Source organism: Cygnus olor, chromosome 7, assembly GCF_009769625.2.
Source record: "Cygnus olor isolate bCygOlo1 chromosome 7, bCygOlo1.pri.v2, whole genome shotgun sequence".
Classification (NCBI taxonomy): Eukaryota; Metazoa; Chordata; class Aves; order Anseriformes; family Anatidae; genus Cygnus; species Cygnus olor.
This window is the reverse complement of record NC_049175.1, coordinates 32245726-32253770: the sequence shown is the minus strand read 5'-3', so window position 1 is coordinate 32253770 and position 8045 is coordinate 32245726. Positions and strand designations below refer to the sequence as shown.

Below are 8045 nucleotides of genomic sequence, written 5' to 3'. Positions count from 1 at the left end.
GGCCTGGCCTGGCCTTGAGCTATAGCAACCTTGGAAAAAAAGAAAGGCTTATTGAAGAATTTATTGTGATTTTAATGTCTTGCTCTTTTAAAATAAGTTCTTTGGAAATCAAAATGTGGATATAGCAGTTGGGGTTGGAAAGGACCCCTGAAGGTCATGTAGTCCAGCCTTGGACTTGAAGCTGCGCTTTGTTAAAAAGCAGAGCTGAAAGTTTGCATTCTGCTGGTCTGCAGAAGCCTCACAGCACAGCTCCCCCTTGCCTCGTCGGGAAAAATTGCTCTGATACAAAGTGCTGGAACTGCTTAACACCTGCTTATGTTTCGTAGTTTGAAGGATTGAAAGGTTTCAGTGATGTCTTGCTGACATACGCTCTTACCAACAACACCTGTACTGAGCTGAAAATGATGCTTACATGCCGTAACAAAGACTGACATAAAGATTACCTGCTCTGGCATGGAAATGCAGACCCCAGTGCCAGCCCCTGTTTCTTGTGCTGCTCTCAGGAAGGGATTTTTGCATGCCATAAAACTGCTAAGTTGGAACTAGAGCCTGTATTTCTTAGGGACACAGTGGACATGAATAGAATCAAGAAAAGGTGTCTTGTTTCTTTCATAGAAATTTTTAGTTATTGACAGTAGGTACCGTAAAAAGCTGTCAGGAGGTGGGACTGCTGGCACATTTCTGCCGTGTGAGCTACGAGCTAGCAGTTGTGGCATGGAGCGCGTCGGGTTGGGTCCTGGCGGTGCTCGCGATCCGGTGCAGTTGGGCTCAGTGATCTGTGAAGGGCCCTTCCAATCAAAACTATCTACCCTACCCTACCCTACTTTACTCTGCTGTGCTCTACTCTACTCTACTCTACGCTACTCTACTCTGCGCTAATCCTATTCTACTTCTCTTCTCTTCTCTTCTCTTCTCTTTTCTCTTCTCTTTTCTCCTCTTTTCTTCTCCTCTTCTCTACCCTTCTCTTCTCTTCTCTTCTCTTCTCTTCTCTTCTCTTCTCTTCTCTTCTCTTCACTTCTCTTCTCTTCTCTTCTCTTCTCTTCTCTCTTCTCTTCTCTCCCCTCCCCTCCCCCCCCTCCCCTCCCCTCCTCTCCTTCTCCTTCTCCTTCTCCTTCTCCTTCTCCTTCTCCTTCTCCTTCTCCTTCTCCTTCTCCTTCTCCTTGTCCTTCTCCCTTGTCCTTCTCCCCTTCCCCTTCCCCTTGTCCCTTGTCCTTCTCCCCTTCCCCTTCCCCTTCCCTTCCCCTTCCCCCTTCCCCTTCCCCTTCCCCTTCTCCTCTCCTCTCCCTACTTTCCTTTCCTATCCTACCCTATCCTACCCTATCCTACCCTACCCTACCCTACCCTACCCTACCCTACCCTACCCTACCCTACCCTACCCTACCCTACCCTACCCTACCCTACCCTACCCTACCCTACCCTACCCTATCCTACCCTATCCTACCCTATCCTATCCTATCCTATCCTATCCTATCCTATCCTATCCTATCCTATCCTATCCTATCCTATCCTATCCTATCCTATCCTACCCTATCCTACCCTATCCTACCCTATCCTACCCTATCCCACCTTACCCTACCCTATCCCACCCTATCCCGCCCCGTCCCGTCCCGCTCCTGGTTCCTCGCCCAGCCCGTGGCTCCCCCTGGCTTTGCGGTGCCCCCCGGTGGCCGCAGCCATCCGCGGTTGCGAGTTGCCCTCTGCCGGCCGCCGGCGGCCGCTCGCCTCCCGGTGCGACGTCACGCTGCTGTGACGTCATAGGTGAAGCTGGGACACCGACATAAGGGCGAGGGGCGGCTGGAGGGGCGAAGACCCCGCCATCCCCTCCCCGTAACGCCGCGGGACCGGCTGGCCCAGAGGAAGAGAGCTCTGTGACCAGGTAAAGTCACTCGGCGTACGCTGGATTTCGTGGCAGTGCCGTACCAGCACGTTTTCTTCAGGTAACTGTGCACGACGAATCTTAAATTATCACATGCTGACATCTTTAGGTTCTTCCACTGACTGGAGTTTGCCGTTATCAGAGCAACGTGGAGCAAATTAAGTCGGTGGGAAACGCGTTTGTTGGCTCAAGCCCAAGGAACGTCAGTTCTTTAGATTTCACATCTGAAAGCTTGGCTTTGCCAAGACCTGCCTGCTGCACGGGACCTGCTGGAGTGACACACCGAACCGGCCATGCGAACCAGTACAAAAGCTGGTCTTTTCTTCCTCTGCCCTTTACACAAATATATTCGGGATCTGTTCCAACTCCTGGCAACAAAGGCAGCTTCAGCTATGCGGTCCTTGAGAGTGAAAATACACCGGGGAAAATCCTAAGCACAAAAAACTCCCTGGCTTTCCTGCCCCCGTGTGAGGGGAGTGTTAGAGGAGAGGGTGCATCAGAAGTGGATGGATCGGGCTCTGATAGCAACTGCTGGGGACTCTTGGAGAGTTCCCAGCAGAGAATTTATGGGGAAAAAGCAAAAACATCACCACACGACACTGGGAGAATTTCACTGTCTGGAAGAAAGAGCTTGGATGGTAGAAAACTCGTGTTGCCTCAGCTGAGACAGGTGTCTGGAAACACCTATGTAAGTTACACATCAGTGCATTTTTTTAAAAAATGATGAAAATAAAAATGGATGACATGAGAAAGAAATAAAGTACAGGTTTATCAGAGGAAAGTTCAATACAAATTCACAAATAATAAGGATGTGGTTAATTCCACACTCTTCATTCAATAGAAGCACAAATCCAAATGAGAGGCTGCAAACCTTACCTCGAAGAATATAGATATAGTGCCTGATTTTGTAGTGCATTGATTATTTTCCTCCTATTGAAAAGTCAAGCCTGCCCCATAAATGCTAACCTGCTAAATAAGCCCAGAAGGAAGTATCACCGAGAATAAGCTGTCTGAAACTCAACCGTCGCTCAGCGTTGCTGCCCTTTCACTTACCCTCCTTTCCCTCAGTTAGGTTTGTGTCAGATTCAAGCCTGCAGGAAATTAGGAGCTGCTGCTAGTGTTCAGCCCAGCCATGCTGCTAGGAAAATGCAAGGCTTTTTTTGCCGGAGCCCGTAGGCTTGTATGTCTTTTGAGGCAGGTAGAGGTTGATCGACTAGGACTGTCAGGGGAGTTAGGACGGGCTTAGGGAGGAAAGAGCCACAGAAAAGAGTTAATGGCTCTCTTTTTGGTTTACAGATTGTAAACCAAACTCTCACCCATCTGCCAGGGGATTACTGTCTTCATTTATGTCCCAAACTGGACATGGTTATCGGTTTTAAGTGAAGCTTCAAGCGTGCTATGTGCAAGTAGGGTTCTGTAACACCACATTTGGAACCCAAATCCGAACGCGCCCCGTCTTTTAAAATTCTGGATATTTCAGAGTTGTCTCTTATAGCTAGGACTGCAGGAACCCGAGGCTTCCAACATCCCCAAACCTGCATTAACCTGACACCTTGTACAAGCTTTAAAAAAATCACAGGAATGTAGGCATCTACCAGAGCCTGCCACCACAGAGTGTGAGCATCCTGCCAACATGTTTACTCACTGCTGTAATGAACACATGCAAGATTAGAAAGTTTGTTTAAGTATTACTGGAAACCATTTTCCATCACAATCCTTTCAGCTGTTTTACAAGGGCTGCAGGAGGAAATTCCGCCTTTGGGCTCCGAGGCTGGTGCCCACGGTGGCACGGGAAGGCTCAGCAGCGCCGAGCTCCTCCGTGAAAGCACCGCAGGTGGCTGCGAGAGGAGCACACAGCACCTGCAGCGACATGAACTAAACAGAGGGAAGGTCACAGCCTGCACCGCTTCTTTTGTCAGTGCCATGCAACGAGCTTCAGACTACGTTTGCCCATTGCACAGCTGCATCAAAAAATGAGTTGGACTTGGGTGAGTTGGGACAGTTGCAGTGCAAATCAGAGGCAGAGGATGAACCCGAACCCAGAGGTGCAGAGAGCCAGTTTCTCTGCTCTATATAACACGTGTCCTACCTATAATTTCCTAGTCATATATAGTTTCTGAGTGTAGTCAAGCATAAACTATTTAAGGCACGGATTCCCTGTGCAATTGTGTTATGCAACAATAGTGATGTGTCTAATTGTTACTGTAAAAAAGAAACACAGGTATAATAATAATGATTGCCATGATTTCTGCTTTCCCAGGTAGTGCATATTTTCTGTGAAGTAATCAGGGACTTGTTGCTAGGCAGTTAATATTTAAGGTACCTTAAATATTTTAATGTGTCTGTGCCTGCTGTTCCTAGGCACCAATATTTGTTTATGTTATCGTTACACAACCCTCTCTACCTTATATCCTTTGTTCAGCCCAATCTGATGGATCCATACAGTTCAATTTCAATCCTCGCACTTTTATTCATGGAGTAGCAGATTAAAGTAACTACTGTTAAGAATGATAAAATCTCTCTGATGCAGAAGATTTGCTCTTTGTCAGGATGTCTTTCATTGCTGCCAGTTTTTCTTTCTTTGCCCAGCCTTCAAAACTGAATGAAACTGAATAACTCAAATAAGGCCATTTAAAAGTTGGTAGAGCTTCTGTGTACATGTCCCAGAAGCACAAAATTCAAAAGTTTGAGTAAATCACTTGATTTCGGTATTTTGGATGGAGAGGAGCCCAGTTTGGATTGAATTACAGTTACTTTCATCTTTGTCCACCTCCCAGGCACGTTCTGTTGTTGAGTTGGCATGGTGTGTAGGCATGTAGAAATGTTAATAAAGGCTTGAATTTAATGGCTGAGGATCAAGATCACCTTCAAATGGAGTTGTAAACTTGGAGTTGAGATATTGCCTTTTTTTTGACCAAGCTCTAAATTTTTAAGAGAAATCATCACATGTGAGTCTGCTGTATCTCACTCTTTCTTAGGAGATAGTGGGCCGAGAGAATTAATAAGGTTTCATGGCAGTTGGGAAGGCCATTGAGGTGAGCAGGGATGACAGAGAAGACAACAGCTCATCAGAAATTGTGAAACTGAGGGATGATCCTGGGGACCATGTAATCACTGACACCTACCGAAATGTCCAACTAGGGATATGTGTTATGACTTCATCGACCCTTTGGAAGTAAAAATCTCAATATTTTGGGCAGCTCAGCAACACCGCTTTAGGTTTGTCTTGTTTTAATGCTGATGTTAGTCAAATAAAATAGAAAAACTCCCACTGGGTCAAATGTTTTGGCTCTTACTAACAGGTCTTATGCTCTGAGCTGTGCACTTGGGGAGGCAGGAGGGACTGTAGACTCCTCGTATTCTGGCCATAAGCAGGTGCCACAGGAAATACAGTAAGGCCAGGGAAAGTTCCATACCTTGTTGTTGCTAAATTTGGTGTATTTATTCAGTTTTTTTTTTTTTTTTTTTTTTTAAACTAAGATACTCCACACACCTTTATTTGAAATGGATTTAAAATTCAGGCAGCTGAACAGCCTTGCAGGCAGATCCTCTGCCCACTGGATGTAGTAATGCAAGTAATGGCACTTCAAATTTCATTACATTTTCTTGCCCGCTTACCTCATTTCCTAGAAAAGGTCCCAATTCACATTAGAAGCTATTATTTTCATGTCTGTTCAGTCTCAAGCCTTTTTACCAAGACCTCCGATGATGTTATCAGTTAGTACAAGTTCTAGCTGTGCTGGTTTGGAGCACACGTTGCAGATACTGCACAGTCCTTGTACAGATGGCAGGTGATGAGGACCTCCATATTCCGTGTTTAATTCTGAAATGTGAAGCATATTTGCAGACAGGTGCTTCTTGACTTTCTTTTTGGAAATATGCATAGCAAATGCACTTTTTTTTTTTTTTTTTTAAACTTTAATTTAATGTGAAATCTTCTGCTTGCCCTGAAGTTTGTTGCTTTGGGGGTACATAGATAGGAAAGGCTGGACCTCTTCCTTCTTTTTGTGGAGGTTCCCAGCTTCCAGAGGCAGCAGTGGAAATTCTGGTGGGCAATAACTGAGCTACCCTCTAATTTCTACCCTCTATTTTTTGAAGTTGCCTATTTATAAATTCTGGAAGGGTATTTGACAGAGAATTGGTACATGTTCCACTGCTTTGTAACCAGCTTGTTGCCCATCTGAAAATAACTCTTGCTTTGGATGCCACTGGCTGGCATTCGGTTACATTTGTATCTAGTGTTACAAAGCGTGGACAGCCCGTTCGCATTCACATGGTGGTTCACGGGAGTGTGGACTGATACCATGGACAATACTATGAATGCATTGTTTGTGTGGAGCGAGGAAGTCCAAATTATCCAGTATGAAAGGGTCATTCTTTGTGCAGTAAGGCTAACGTGTCCCACACGATCACACATTGATCTTTAAGCAAATGATTTGTCTTGAGATAAGCTGTTTAAACAGATTAGTTCATTTGGATCTTCCCTACCATTACGAGATGCTTTTTCTGCCCATATAATTAGAGGGCAAAAGTGCCAATAAAATAATTTTATTGATGCTAAAATTATTCTGTTCAAATTTCATTAATGACAGTACTGTGTCCAAAGAAACATTTCGATTTTGAACCACAATATATATGTTAAAGCCCTAGGAAATGATATTTTTAATAATTATCATATGGCTTGTCTGTTTTCTACAGCCTGCCTGCGCTCAGGTTAGCTTCTTCTAAAAACCTTTTCACCTAAGAGGCCGAAACCGTTATTGCTCAATACTAGCTTCTGTAACAGACCCAAAGGTTGATCCAATATGAAATGTTTACAGCTGACGATTTGGATTTTAGTTTCATTAGACACCTACATTTTGTTACTTGGACACAGCAGGACCAAAAAACACTGAGGTTACTACCCATAATTAGTCCGTTAATGGGCCCCTTTGCCATGAGATGTCTGTGTACGTCTTAAAAGTTCGTGGTGCACTGGTGCCTTTTGTTTGGTTACCTGCATATTTGAAAAGATTGATACTTGCACATCTAAGGAGAGAGATGAAACACCTTGCAGATTAAAATCTTCTTGTAAATATACCTAGACTAACGTTCGTCCTCTTCAGCAGCTGTATGCCAGCAACCAGGAGCTTTTTATTAGTTCAGCTATAGTTTTAGAAAGTAAATCCTGACCCCTGTAATATCCTCACTGAGGATGTTGAGCCCGATGTGCTTTCCTGGGCTGGCTTACGTTGCTGCTAGAGTTCAGGGGAGCGACCTGCCTCTATAAACCCGCCTCTATAAACCGTGCTGCGTTGCTTTCCTGCAGAGTGGGTTAGTGTTTGCCTTGTTCTTCTTTCCCTCCCCAGCTCATCTGCAGGCAGAGCTGTGCCTGAAGTTGGAAGTAACACACAGCCCAGATAAGGGGCTTGCACCTCCCACGGGAGGAAAGTCGGCACCTGGCACCAAGGGGTGCCACGGCTCTGCCTTGGGGCGCTCCCGGGGCAATGAAGTGTCTGCTGCTCCTGCCGCAGGCTGCGGGATGATTTGGCCATGTGTAAATAGGCAAAATGCTATATTTGTAGGAAACACAATGCCTCGCTGCTGTGGTAGTTTAAATATAGAGAACAGGCCACTACTGGCATTTAAAATATCATTAGCTGGACAAGATAGTGCAATCAGAAAATAGCCCAAGCTTTTACTGTGATTCTGCGTACAGGCTTCTCATGTCCCTCTTGCTACTTTTAAATGAGTTGAGGCAGTATCTTTCACTGACTTTGGGATTATTTGCTTAGTGAATAAATTAAATGCCTCAAATGATTCAAAGTGAGTAACAGGCCGCTTCATTTTTTGTTATTGAAAATCTTTGGGTTATTTTCATTTATGGAAAGGGCTACTGCAAGTGCAGCATGTGTATTTGAACAGCTTGTGTGTCCATTTGCTGTTTGTTGCGCATGGCTGTATTAGAGCAGTAATGGCGTGTCATGTCATTCTTATCGTTAGTACTAAAAACTTAATTACTTTCTACCTAGGTTTTCAAAGCCAAGTTTCCACAGCCAGCCACTCGAGGTCAATGCATTGACCAGTGAGCAGAAATGCAAGGCAGGGAAGGAGTCTTCTCCTCTCTGCCAGCTCACCGCATCGTCGGTGCCAGCACAGGGAAGCCGCAGGCTCCGCGAGGACGCCTGGT

At 45.2% G+C, this 8045-nt stretch overlaps 1 long non-coding RNA gene across 1 annotated transcript; it reads left to right on the top strand.

The window, feature by feature from the left end:
• Positions 1-1599: 1599 nt before the first annotated feature.
• Positions 1600-2588, top strand: LOC121073544. The gene is made up of 2 exons (XR_005821777.1): positions 1600-1876; positions 1986-2588. It is a non-coding gene; the product is annotated as an uncharacterized LOC121073544 (long non-coding RNA).
• The last annotated feature ends 5457 nt before the right edge of the window (positions 2589-8045 follow it).